This window comes from Pinus tabuliformis, chromosome 7 (assembly GCF_031772625.1).
Source record: "Pinus tabuliformis cultivar Carrire ecotype Pingquan chromosome 7, CPIR1, whole genome shotgun sequence".
Classification (NCBI taxonomy): domain Eukaryota; kingdom Viridiplantae; phylum Streptophyta; class Pinopsida; order Pinales; family Pinaceae; genus Pinus; species Pinus tabuliformis.
The window spans coordinates 1,696,679,232-1,696,691,754 of record NC_142293.1 but is presented as its reverse complement, the minus strand read 5'-3'; the positions used below and the strand labels follow the sequence as shown (position 1 = coordinate 1,696,691,754).

Sequence of the window (12,523 nt, the reverse complement as noted above, 5' to 3'; positions counted from 1 at the left end):
TCTGAACACCTCATTTGGGCCTCTCTTACATTCTTAGAGAACCAATCTCTACTAGCAATAGTAGATTTTTGTCTAAAGCTCACCCTTGGCAGGAGTACTGGTGAACTTCACACTCCTCCCCTTAGCTAATGTCCTAAATATTTATTCCCTTTCCCCTTAAAATTAGGCCTCCCTCTTGCTTTCCATTTTTCTTGGAACATAGTTTTATGCTTGGACTATTCATAGTAGTACTTCACCTTTTGGATGGTGTCCTCTAATTTTTTTAGCTCATAAAACTCAATTTTTTCACTGTCATCCCATGGTAACCCACTGAGGTACCTCTGAATCTTTACTTTCTCATCCTCGATATAAGGTACATAACTCAACAACTGCAAAAATCCATTTGTGTACTCATCAGTTGTAATTTTCCCCATTTTATACTCATGAAACCCTTTAACCTTATTACTATATTACCTTTCAGATAGGTACTACTCACGAAAGTATCTCTCAAATCTCCTTCAGGAAAACTCTTTCTCTCTAATGTTGACATTCCTTAGGTCTTCCCACCAAATATCAACTTTTCCTTTCAATATGAAAATGGATACTCTTGCCTTCATATTCTCAGAGTAGTCATGATTTGAAATACTTCTTCATTCCCAATAACCATGCTTCTATCTCTGTAGCCTTCTTGACTTATCCATCAAAGATAGGAGGTCTTTCCTAATTTGGCATTAAGTTTTTCTCATTCCTCCATTATCGGTGATTTATTTTAGTTACAACACTAGACAATTTCTCATGATTGTCTATTATCCTTGTTTGAGTATTAAGTGGAGTTCCTCCTCTTACTATATCTTAACTTGATTGCCTATGCCTTTTCTTATATTTTCTACACTCTATGCCATTAGTTTCCAATTCATGCTTCTAAAATCCAGATGGGTGCTGCTTGGATTTATGCTTTCCTAGGTAGTTGGAACCTAACTCTTGTTGCTTATTCCTTTGCAGATATGGTAAGCTTTGCAATATTACTGCATTTACTTATACCTTCTTCTTTTGAGCTATGATAATATTTTCATTGTCAGGCTTACAAATTCTCAACTCAACCCTTAAACTATTAAGAAACCAAGTGGAAGAGAATTTCTGAACTACTGGGAATTACTTGTGAATGTATTACATATTATTTATAATTTAATTCACTTCATCAAGTAATTACACTTCATAAATTAAAGGAACAATAAGGAAAAAATGAGAGATCACAATGCACAATAACAAGAGACACCAGAATTAGGTCAAAGACTAGGGAAAAACCCCAAAAGGGGGGAACCCAACCAAATATTTATTAGAGAGATCCTTCAACAATACATCAAGACAAAGATTGCACTGACCCAAGAAGGCTTCCATAAGTTCTAAGTGTCCACAATTGAATGCCCAACAAAGATCAACAAGGAGAGGTTGATCCTCTCGTCATATCACATAAGATAGTTAGATTAGAACTTAGATCTAGGCTTAGATCTCAGACCAAGACTTCATATCACTATAATAATACATAGATCTCAAACACCAAACTTCAAATCACAATGATAATAAGCAGAACTAGAATACCAAACTTCATATCTCAATGATAATAATAAGATCTCGAATACTAGACTTTAGATCTCAATGATAATAAGCAAATCTCAAATCCCAGGCTTCAGATATCGATGATAATAAACCAATATCAAATACCAGACTATATATCTCAATGATAATAAGCATATCTCGAATACCAGACTTTAGATCTCAATGGTAATAAGCATATCTCAAACACCAGACTTCAGATCTCAATGATAATAAGTAGATCTTGAACCTATGAGTTCATATCATAAGTATAATGAGCACATCTCTAATCATTGATTTCAAATCATAAATGTAATGAGCATATCTACAAATCTCCTATCACTTCACATAGGAGAGTTGATGTGTAAGGTATGTGTGTTCTAATATCATACAAAAGATAGTGAATTAACCCCTCTATATATCCATCATATGACCTGAATGAGTGAGTTTCTAGGTAAGTCAATTATCCATCATGTGATCCAGATGGGGGAGTTTCAAGGAAAGCAAACTAGCCATCATGTGATCTGAATGAGAGAGTTTCAAGGCAAGCCAACTAGCCATCATGTGATCGAGATGGGAGAGTTTCAAGGAAAGCCAACTAGCCATCATGTGATCTAAATGAGAGGGTTTCAAGGCAAGCCAACTAGCCATCATGTGTTCCAACTTAGCACTTGTGGAGCCACTTGAAAATATAAATAAAATAATAATTTCCTTCCTTCCAAAAATACATTTTGACCAAATGAAAAACATTAAGAACTTGCTAGAAAAAATAATAATTTTGTTCTTCTCAAGTATAATGATAATTATGAAGACCGACCATAGCTACACATTATTCAACACTCCTTCTTAGCTAAGGGGGTATTCATAATCATAGTCAAGATGTCATACAAGTTGAAAAGGTTCTCTAAGAAAGGACCAAGATTAGATCAACATCATCAAAGGATTGTCAACATCACTACCTAATACCAAATCACCATAGTATTCTTCGTGCATACTCTCCCCAAGAGACAACAATCAATTAGTGTCTCATAAGTTCATACCCATGGTACCATATGAATCAATCGGCTAGTACTGCAGAAGTAGAGTATTGCCTTATCCATGCATGGTAATAATAATAATCTCTTTAGAGCCAGATTTTGGGAGGCTCCTATCCAACTCGATAGCCTCTAACCCCATTCTCCTATCTAGGTCACTATACTTGACTCGGGGACTACAACCCTATCTAGGTCATAGTACAAGGCTTAGGAGAATGGTTATTTTCCTTTAGGTTATTGGTCATAGTGCCAGTTATAGGAAAATTTCCATCTTCCTATCTAGTTCAATGTATTGACACAAGGATGTTAAGCCCTATATAGGTTAAATACATGACTAAGGAAGATTCCCATCTTTCTATACAGGTTAGTGTAATTTACACATGGATGTTAATCCCTATAGAGGTCAAAGCAGAGGGCACAAAAATATACTCACAAGACCATTCTCCCTATATAGGCCAGTGTATAAGACTCAAGGTAAAAACCCTATATAGGTCATAGTACAAGACACAGGGAGAATAATTGTCCACAATGTTGATCAATTGATCAAACCATTATCCCTCTTTAGGTCACATTGACTCAAGGACTATAACCCTATCTAGGTTAGTGTGACATGGGAAAAATAACATGATCTAAGAAGATCATTGCTCCCTCTCAACTCAAGAGGCAATATCCACAATTCTAGCTTATCTCTAAAATATAAAACTTCCTTCGAGGTGAGGTTTTTATCCTTTGTTTGTTCATCAATGGAGATATACTGGAGCTTACTACTCCTTTCTTCACCATGTCATGAATGTAGTGATACTTGGTGTTGGTATACTGACAACTTCATTTAGTTATCATAGAATATCACGGTCACCTACAAACACTTCGACAAGCAATATCAGGAGCCAAATTGCTTCATGAGTCATTGCACATGTTGCTACTCATTCCACCTCAGCAGAACTAGTCAATATTACCATAAAGGTGTTAGCTATAACCCAACACAAGAAATACAGTATAGAGTCAATCAAATTCCTGTACAAAAGTGAATTAAAAGAGTGAGAGTCAGTTCTCTCAGTTTCATTATCATGGAAGTTGACATGAGCTTTCATTCCAGTAACCCAAACCTCCACAAGATTTTGATAAAAATCTTCCTTTGCTCAAGGGAGACTTTATCAGACTTATAACCCAAGATTCTTCATATCCATTTCAACAACCAACTCCCTCTTTCATTGAAGAACCTTGTCTTCAAAACCTTGATAGAAATGCATCAAATATTTTGATGAGCCAATCGATAGACTTTATCAATTTAGCAACATAGCTTTACCAGGTTCCACATCATGCAGATGTTCATGGATACAAAAAGTTTATAATACTAGATCTCATCAAGGAGTCTATCAAGCTTCATATTCTCAATCTTGGGTAGAATAAAGATTCTTTAACCAACTCCCTCCACTCTTGTTAGAGATGGGTCATGAGCACATAAGAGAGCTTACCTTCAACAACATTCTTCAGAAATATTTTGCATATTATAGAAGTCACAATAGACTATACAATTTTAAACCTGTTGATTCTGCCTGCTCCCCCTGAATCCAATGCTCATCAATCATAAGTCTTCTTTCCATATTGTTCTTCCATTGATTTCCAAGACCAAGTAAATCCTTATGATGTACCTACAATTCTCATTGAGAGGTCAAGGAAGAAAAAATAAATCCAAGCAAGATATATAAAAATAAGAGATAAAAAATGAAATAGTAGCATAAATAATCAAGAAGGTACTTATCTCTTCAAAGTCTATCAACTCGCTCTTGATCTTGGTCTTCTTGCATCCAATCAACAAATCTTCCTTATTCGCCTCATCATCCAATAGTTAAGGTTTCTTCTTTCAAGCAGAAGCAATCATTCCTAGGGTTCATTCCAAAAACCCTAGGCCTTCTTTTCCAACCCTATTAATTGGTTAAGGTTTACAATTGCATGGCTAGGGCTTTAATTTAAAACCCTATAATTTAATAATTCCTCAAATTTTGTCTAGGGTTTACAAACCTTGAATATGTGACACTCGTCCTTGCATTAGCATAATGAAATGGTCAATTTAGGGTTTGTCCACAAATTCTAGATCAAACCCTTGCTAGGGTTTTCAAACCTTAAACACTTACAACCCTAAGGACAACCCAAGACATGCTTCCACATCTTAGGTCTTTTTCAAATGTATGAATATCATCAGATAACAATTTCATACAGAGATACCTTGGTGTCAATACTTGTAACATTATCATATCAATACTTCAATTAATAATTTTTTATCTTGTTGGGGTTTAAAAAATAAATAAAAATATCTTTTCATTAGATGTTAGAACAACGTCCTTATCACCATGTATAAGGAATGATTCCATCACCCTTTATTACCTAAAGAAAGGATTTCAGGCTTTACTTTGATATATTGGATAATCATCATCATAATCTTCTATTTCAAGCATGTTGTCGATGATACCTTCCTTTCTAGATGAATCCTTTGTAGTGCGAGGAAAGCAAGTACTCAAGCTTGGAACCTTGAATTTCAGTGCAAACCTTTTGTCACCCTTTAATACTAAAAAATTCAATGACTTTAGATAATACTATATATTCAATGGCTCAATACATATTCTACAATTATACTGAGATGATTTCTTTACAACACTTGGTGTCTCTTTTGTTTTCACATTGGATGACAAAGATATGAATATTGGAGCAGAGTTTATGATGTAATGCATTCTAAGCCTCCAGACTTTTACAACATACTTTGATCAGAGATAGAGCACAAATATCGTGTTTGATTTCTAGATCACTACTTCAATGTCATTCGTATATCCCTTAGGGTAGATATTAATGCCTTTATGAAGCTTGACTTGCAATTTTTCATTAATGCAACTCATATTTAATTTGTCACTCAATTCAAACTAGAAGCACATTTATTTCATTGCCTTATTCGAAGCAAAATTTGAATTAGTCCTTAAACATAATAAAAATTTGACAAAGGTTACCTTTTATGTATGGAGACATATTCGAATACATGATTCCAAGTGCTAGATAGTGAGAATGAATAAATCACCACAATATTCTCAGGATATTTGTGAAGATGCTAATGCAAGATTCAAGCAGATACAAACTTGTACAAAATGATGTAGATACATTTCAAATCTTCAAATCTTCATATATGTGAAACACACACATGATAGACAAGAGACATGAATGATAAGACATGAGTTGCATTTATATTAACAAATATATACATTTATATATATTCTTATGAGCCTTGGTTTTGTATTCTAAGGTCTCTTGGAATCCCTTTTACCTTTCACATTCCACACCATAACCCTTGGCGGATTAGGTGTCCAACATTCCCCCCTTAATACAAAGGGGTATATACGAGTCCAATAAGAGAGATATAATACAAAAATACAACAATGCATGACAACAATAGGCTGAATTTTCTCTTTGAGATGATGATATAAGGTGGGAAAACTCAAGGTCTCAATCGATGATCGTTTAAGGATGACCACCAACACTAGAACACTTAGTGAAGTTCCTAGAACTCTTCCAAATCTAGCAAGAAGTTGAAGCCTTTTGCTAGAGGAAGTGCTCCCTATTGTTTTGAAAAGGGAGACCATTGGGGTCTCAACCTGGACCAACTAGTGTAGTTCCTAGAACTCTTTCAAATATGGCAAGAAGCTGAAGTCTTCTACTAGAGGAAGTGTCCCTAATGCTTTGGAGAGGGAGACCATCAACTTGGAAAAATGAGGTCTTAAAATACGTAAAAAAATGAGAAGCTAAACCGTAAAAGGGAGGTCTCAACCTATGGTGGTTTAAGAAAGGCCACCAACCAAAGGCATACTCATGGGATCCTTTGTCTCTAACTACAACTCTGAATTTGGGTATGGCTAACTCTATATCTAGGATTAGGCAACAGGTTCATGATCACTTGATTTATTTTTGAAGCTTGTAGATGTCCATCAATTCCCCCATATCAGATACAAGGTGAGAAGATGAAGTAAACTCAACTACAAGACTTTTCAGTGCTCATGAGAAAATTTTATGATATGAGTGAAATATCTTCTTGGTTGTTGAAGCCCATTGCCAAGAGGTGATTCATCCAAGGTGAATCTTCATTCTTGCAGAAGGCTTGATTTTGAAGCATTTGTTTGAATGATGAGTGTGCTAACCACAATTCTCACATGGATGAAGATCAAAAAAATGCTCTTTTATATGGACAACTCTGCCACAATGTTGGAATTTCACAATCTATGGTTGCTTTGGAAGAGGAGGAAGATCTAAAACAAGTGAAGATGAATTGCCATGAAGAAACCAAACACTTTGAAATTGAATGGGATTGGAATAGTCTCGAGTGTGAAGAGAAACCTCCTTGTCATATCCAAGACCAGTTCAGTTTTTGTTGTTGATAATCTCTTCGCAAGATCTGATGATGGGCTTGGGAAGTGTAGATTGAAATTCTGCATTTGCATGCAAATCTACTCCTAAAATGAGCATATGATGGGAATGAACCTCAATGTAACTAATTTTATCAATTTATGACTACTTATGGGAGCCAACATCATACTAAAAAAGGGGATTGTTTTGAACAAAAACAAGTTCAGAATGATGATTACTCTGTTGTAACTCATCTTGCTATGACTGCAACTCAAGCTGCGAAAATTCAATATTTTTTTGTGCATATTGTAGACGGGTAAGAATTTTATAAGAGAATCTTTGCTAATTTGAATTGTTATCAACATCAAAGTGTATCAGAATATTGAGGAACTTTAATACTTCACCAATTAAAACCATAACAAGTGCACCAATATTACAATCAACAATTAACGTGCAACCAATCCATAACAAACTATTGCATGGTCTTCAACATTCATACAGAGATTTTTGGAAGGATATAATATATGTTCCTAGTATAATCAACGAACTTTATGCTTTGAAATTTAAGCACTACATTCATATCACTGATCATATACTATCCAATATATATAACATATGGCATACCATAATACACCACATATCATAACATACCACTCACGTTAAAATATGGCATTCACGTACTATGGGAATTCAAACCAACTCACATAATATATATATATATATATATATATATATATATATATATATCAGCCCCTTTAAAAATACTCAACGTATAAACAATGGAGCACGACCTTGTATGATCAAATCACAACAATGGAAGATGACCTTTTCAACCAGGGAAGTGCACATATTAAAGCTCTGATCTTTAATCAAACTTCAATCACTTTTCAACAAAAAATAATTCTCAATGCATTCTCCAACAACCATTCACCATATACTCATCATGCAAATCAACGATGCATTGACCATTACAAAAAAATTCAACACAAAGAGCGTTATTTCACACCAGATTTAATCAACACATAAAAAGAATTAGTAGCAGAATAAAACTCAGGTTCAACGCCCCAATCAAAATTTCATCACACTCAACACATGCATACCCCAATTTACAAACACACCAATGCATAATTCGCGGATATCAAAACCCATTTACGACCTTTTCAACATAACATTCATACCAGGTTTCAATAAGACACTTCAACATCGGCGTAAAAATCTCAACGCAACATTTAAGTCACGGTGACCAACATACAATTTTTCATTCAACGCAGAGGCATACGATGTAATAAAACCAACATGCATACCATAAATAACCGCTTATTACAGGAGTTTGAACCGATTGCATAGTTCACGGTTTGACACTGAAAATAATATATATGCTAGGAGGAGTCTTGAATGCAAATATTCATCCCCTATTCATCACCTGTTCACAGGATATATATATATATATATATATATATATATACTCTTGCAGGAGTGTACGCATAATTTAAACCATAGTCACATCTTACAAATATTCAACCAATGTACATACATTCCAACACATATGAACGAGATTGCACAATAATGTTTTAACCAACGTAGAGAAGGGAATGCTTGCACCATTCAATGTAGAGAAGGAACATTACAGGTGGGAAGCGTGCGCATGGACTCGTTAGTAGCCTTCAAGAATCAACACAAAGAGGGAATAATTTGAGATATAACCAGTGTACATATCAAGAGAGACCCTTTATCAAACACACAAAAAATAGGGACAAAGGTTGTAGTTAATGAAATGACCAGAGGGACAATGGATGTTGTAGAGAAATAGCACTGGCAGTTACAGAGAGTGCTTAGAAATGAGAAAACAAGTTTGTGACAAAGGCCAAATTAGTGGAGCATTAGGTCGGGGATACAATTAGAACACTAAAGTTTTGAAAAGTAGGATAGAGCCAATAGGAAAGCGCTGACAAAACCAGTGGTTCAGATTGGAGCAGGGATATAATTCGCTCGCTTTGATACCATGTTAAACACACACATGATAGACGAGATATGAATGATAAGATGTGGGTTACAATTCTATTAACAAAGATATACATTTATATACATTATTATGAGCCTTTGGTTTCGTATTTCAAGGTCTCTTGGAATCCCTTTGACCTTTCACATTCTGCACCATAACCCTTGGTGGATTAGGTGTCCAATAATCCAACAAACCTTTGAGAATCAAAATTTTAATCTTGAATACAATAACCTTGGTAAATAGAGATGGATGGAGATTTGACTTTGTAGTAGTGAGTAGTATAATGAGAGTATCCTCAAGCTAGGGTAGAAATCATATCTTTTAGGATTTTCTCAAGGACTTTCCAAGAGCTTCTTTCAAGTGATACACAACTTTCTTCCTTTATTCTTGCTCTGATACCATGTTGAGAAACCAAGTGGAAGAGAATTTATACACTTCTAAGAATTACTTGTGAAGGTATTAGGTCTTCCTTACAATTTAATTCACTTCATCAAGTAATTACACTTCATAAATTAAATGAACAGTAAGGAGAAAGAAGAGATCACAATGAACAGTAATAAGAGACACCAGAATTAGGTCAAAGACCAGGGAAAACCCCCACAAGGGGGAATACCCAACCTATTTTTTCTTAGAGAGATCCTCCAACAATACATCAAGACACGACCCAAGAAGGATTCCACAAGTGCCAAGTCTCCACAAATCAATGTCCAACAAAGATAACCAATGAGAGGTTGATCCTCTCATCATATCATAGAAGACATTCATATTATAACTCATATCTAAGCTCAAATATCAGGCCCATACTTCATATCACTATAACAATAAGCAGATCTCAGACACTAGACTTTAAATCACATTATAATAAGCACATCTCGAATACTGGATTTTAGGTCTCAATGATAATACACATATCTCAGATATCAGACTTCAAATATCAATGATAATAAGAAGATCTGGAATACCCAACTTTAGATCTCGATGATAATAAGAAGATCTCAAATACCAGTCTTCATATCTTAATGATAATAAGTAGATCTCAAATACCATACTTCAAATTTCAATGATAATAAGCAGATCTCGAATGCTAGACTACAAATCTCATTGATAGTAAGTAGATATCAGATACCAAACTTCAAATATCAATGATAATAAGCAGATATCGAATATCGAAATTCAGATCTCAATGATAATAAGCAGATATCGAATACCATACTTTAGATCTCAATGATAATAAGCAAATCTCAAACCTCTAACTTAAGATCATAAGTATAATGAGCATATCTCTAATCACTGATTTCATATCATAAATGTAATGATCAGATCTACATATATCAAATCACTTCTCATAGGAGAGTTGATGAGTAAGGTATGTGAGTTCCAATAGCATACAAAGGAGAGCGAATTAACCTCTCTATATAGTCATAATATGTTCCAAATGAGTGAGTTTCTAGGCAATTCAACTAGCCATCATGTGATCTAAATGAGAGAGTTTCAAGGCAAGCCAACTACCCATCATGTGATCTAAATGAGAGTTTCAAGGAAAGCCAACTAGCCATAATGTGATACGGCTTAACACTTGTGGAGCCACTTGAAAATATAAATAAAATAATAATTTTCTTCTTTCTAAAAGTACATTTTGACCAAATCAAAAGCATAAAGAACATGTTAGAAACAATAATAATTTTGTTCTTCTCAAGTACAATGATAATGTAGAAATTATGACTATAGATTAACCTGATAACGCAATATAACTAAAACAAAATACTTTAATCTACTTCTACAATCAATTTGCGGAAGCTTAAAAGATTTGAGCAAGATCAAGCTGAACACATATAACCAAAAGAAGAATCAATGCACATGAAACACAGAAGAATACTCAGGGGAAAGCCTCAGCTAAAAACCCCACTATCTATATTATCATACAAGGTGTAAATATATCATAATAATACAAATCCTTAGCTCTCACAACTAACTAGATCTTAGTATAATCCTCCAGGATGCTCACAGGCAAACAAGGCTTCTCACAAACCTTCTCCTTTGCCATCCAAGCCTCCTATTTCCTTGCGCAGTTTCTCTAGGTGATCCTCCTGTTACGAAGTGGAAGACTGATCACTCACACTGATCCTACACCCTATCAGAACTACGCAATCCTCAAGGAACCTTCTTCCTTCTGCATGCATGGGTTTCCTTTATAGGAGAAAACATGAAACTAATAGTACACTGTCCCTATCTTTAATCTCAATTGGGTCTTTCTCATAATAGACATGCATGAGTTAATGATGAAAGAATCTTCAATTATCTGGAGTACACTAGTTGAGTGCATGCATGCATCAACTCATTGATAAATCACAATTAGTTCCTCAAACAGTTTGGAACTAATTTAACTGGACTTAACTCAGTAAACTGAGCTAACTAATTACAACTCAAATATAACTCAATCTTTTCTCCTTAATTGAGGGATAATCTCCTTAATTTAAGGGATAACTGTTGCATGACTTCAAAAAGACTTCTAACTTGAATTTCTCCAACTAATTAATCCATAATGAATTAATTAATTATTTTAAGCAGCTCGTGAGACTAAATTCGAATTTTAATTCAAGGACAAATTAAAATTAGAATATTCTGGATTCTATTTTTAACATTTCTTGTTGCTATTTTCAACACTCCCTTTCAACAAGAAAGGAATTCAACTCGATCCCAATCCTGAACCTTTGGAATGTTCTGCATGCAACACTTCTCTCGAGTGTTGTAGCTCCAACAACTCCAGAAACAAAAAAAAAAAGCATCCAACCTAAATCAGTATGATGCATCTGTCATCAAAGTCTCTAACTGTTATTTCCTCTGTCAACTGAAAACTTTGCACTTTTGCTGACTCTTCCTTTCTGAACTGTTGTCAATCCTTCTCTGTGCTCTTCAGTATCTGATTGCTCTAGCCTCTGTCACTTTGATCTCTGATTGCATCAATCCCACTAATTCCTCCCGCTACTATGTACTTTGGGCTCCCGTAGCAAGGTATGATCCATGAGATAAAACCTCTCAATGGACCCTGCCCAATTTCAACCTTCTTGAGACTATCACTTCACATCGCCCCACCTCACACCTGGAGGTATGGCTGCATGTGATCCCTCTGCCCACTTGGCTCAAAATTCCCCCCTACTGGAGGTCTCTGCATGAGTGGATGCCTCCACTCGGTCTCCTCTCAGCATCTCCAATTGTGGCTCCTCCACAATTGTCTGAGACTTCTTCTGGGACTGCATGTTGAGAGGTAATTTACTCTCCCTCTCAACCACCAAGTCTCTAACATTTGCCTTGCTCCTCAAGGCTTTGCATGCATCTTGAACCTCAAGAGCATACAGGTTCTTAACTCGTGAACCGATCTGTTTCACTTGTCTCGTGGTGATGTGTCTAAGGAAAACATTTCCCTTACTAAAAACGACATCGTTTCCTTTTTCCTCCAACATCATGATCGATACCAAATTCCTCTTCAGTCCAGGCACATGCTTCACATTTGTCAAGGTGAGAAGAGGTCCAT

General features: G+C 35.3%; 1 protein-coding gene across 1 annotated transcript in view; it reads right to left on the bottom strand.

The window, feature by feature from the left end:
• The window catches only part of LOC149255052 (TMV resistance protein N-like), a 95,553-nt gene that overhangs the window by 54,321 nt on the left and 28,709 nt on the right, over positions 1-12,523 (bottom strand). The window lies entirely within an intron of this gene.